A 2,911-nucleotide genomic window follows, 5' to 3' on the forward strand; every position below is an offset into this window, starting at 1 on the left:
TAATTTTATTCAAAGGTTTATTCTACATAAAAAAAATTTAAGAAATATTAAATTAAAAAATTTATTTTTTTTAAAATTAATAATATGAACTTTAATAATAATATTATTGATCTAATCTCAAAAGATAATCCTTTAAAATTAGTGATTTTAAATTCTTTTATTTAATAAGTTATATATATTTAATTATTGAAAAATCTATATTCTATTTCTCTAAATTACTAAATTAACTTTTTTTAAAATATGTTTTTGAAAAAAGAGGGGAGGTGGGAAGGAGGTGCCACGTGTCACATGCGTGCATGACACGTGGCATTCTCTTGACATGTGGCACTATTATGGTTGATGTGGCAATTCCATGATGTGGCATGCCATGTCACCAAGTGCGAGGTGGCATGCAAAGGTGGCAAGATGATGTGGCATTAATGATGACTAGGATGATGAGGTGGGGAGTCAACTAGGTTGACCATGTTGACATGGAGGGTGGAGGTGGCAAGCTGAGGTGGCAAGCTGCTTATGTGGATCCTCTCGATGCTCATGTGGACATAAAGTGGCATGCATATATAAGATTTGTGCCTACCCAAGCCTCACACATGGAATGAAACCTTAGCTATGAAGTTTACCAAGCCTAGATTTCCAAACCTTACTAGGATTGGTTTTAGACTTGAAAAGGGGAGAGTAGACACAATATGGGAATTTTCACTTGGGAGGATTGAAAATGGACCTTCCCATACTCAAATCAAGCCAAATTTTTTTTAATAAATTCATGGCAACAAGAGTATTGATCCCTTGAGTTTTTAAATTGAAATATTCAATATTTAATTTTCTAGAATTAAATTACTATTGATTTAATGGGCCTCTGACAGTCATAATAAATTTTCCAAAGTAAATCTGCAAAAATCCAACCGTTAGATTTGTAATTTTACCTTATACCCACATTATAATAATCTTTCCCAATCTAATCATCACTAGATCCATACAATTTGAGCATTTTAAATGGTAGATGTGGTGGGAGGATAAAATAGTATATTTTTTAATAATTCTAATACTTTTTAAATAATATAGAAAATAGTAGAACACATCAAAAATTACTCGATAAATCAAGTTAAGCTCTATGTTATTTGTATTTGTGATATGCAAAGTGGGAACATCATATGAGTAATAATGTAAAAGTTATAGGCAATTTACTCACATTCACTGTACCTGTCTAAACCTACGAGAGGGTCTGTATACAAACTTGGTTCCCAAAGAAAAGGGGATTTGCAATTATTGGATATTTTATCAGATTATAGTTTTAGGTGCCCAACTTTTCATATGATGTTTCATTAGAAGACCTTGAAGTGAAACTCCTTGGCTAACTATGAGAGATTGGCTATTCTTCTTGAAAAAATGCCTGTTTTCTAGCTAAAGCCAAGGGCGCCCACTACATGAAACTAGATAACCTCATCTTGCAACCACCCCTACACATGTTAATTTTGTTGAGGATCTATGTGGTTATCTTTACATGGATGGTTATCTTTACATGGATGGTTCGGCATTGATTGCATGGGAGGATGTATGTGGGGATTTGATTGAATTCCCTACATTTGTGAGCAGAGAGATGACTATATACCTGAGGATGGGTATCATTATGGCATGCATTCAGTGAGATGATGATGTGGATAGTGATGATGATCATCATGTTGATGTTGATACATGTACACATGGTGATGGTCATACACATACATGTGATGACATTGATGTATCACACCCACATACCTATGATGACGTATCGTGCACACACACACACACATGATGATATTAATGTATCACACACATACACATGATGATAGTGATACACGTGCACATGATGCCACACTGACACATATCTACATAATGATGATGTATGTGATAGTGATAGTGATAGTGAGAGTTATGTGTGTGAGTCAGATCATGTGGGCATGATCTTGATGGGAGGGATGGCAACGACCACATCGAGCATTACGAGCATCATAGAGCTACCTATCTCTATTCCTAGTGATCATAATAAGGATACACATTAGATGACCTATCTCTATTCCTAGTGATCATAATAAGGATACACATTAGATGACCATAGTGATGCATTCCATGATCTTGATGGATATTTGACTAGTCATGATCATTCGGCTAGTCATACATCCTTAGTTACACATGGGATTGACACTTCACATGTCGTTGATGAGCACATCATAGACCATGAGGAGCATAGACCCGAGGTTATAGTATTAGATGTGTTGGGCTACTCCTCTAGATTTGTTACATGTGGAGAGATTTCGGATACGACCACTACTCCTAGTTTTCATAGTATTCCTGGCAGCATTCGAGTGGATTGAGTTGTTATGATTGAGCAGTTAGGGATAGTGCATGAGAGTAGTGATGAGTTCATAGAGGTGAGACATCGTGGGAGTATGCATATTGATCATATTTTTAGCATATCCTATGACATTGACTTTGAGAGTTTTAGAGTTGATCTAGGTATTTCCTTAGATCCAGTACTATTGAAGATTGATCTATCATGGGATTTAGGTCATATAGTGACACCAGTGATGGAGTTGGTTTATACCTTTGGGGATGACCTTAGTGGCCTTGGAGATTCCATTGATAGTGAGTTCACTGATACCACTTATACCTCTTGTGAAGACACTTGGTCAGTGCTTAGTGATGACGATCTTTATGATGATCTAGTTTCTATTCTAGAGGGACACACACATATAGAGTGTCATACACATGGAGATACTGTGCATGGGTCGGATCATACTCATACATACATAGATATGGTGGATCATGCTTTCGACTTCTTGAGTGGTGCCACATATGACGAAGACATGAGTTCACATTTGACTCTACATGAGGACAACCTTAAGTTATGTTCATTTTGCTTCTTCGAATGTCGACA

The sequence above is a fragment of the Cibotium barometz genome, chromosome 52 (assembly GCF_041138505.1).
Source record: "Cibotium barometz isolate CiBa-2024 chromosome 52, ASM4113850v1, whole genome shotgun sequence".
Taxonomy (NCBI): Eukaryota; Viridiplantae; Streptophyta; class Polypodiopsida; order Cyatheales; family Cibotiaceae; genus Cibotium; species Cibotium barometz.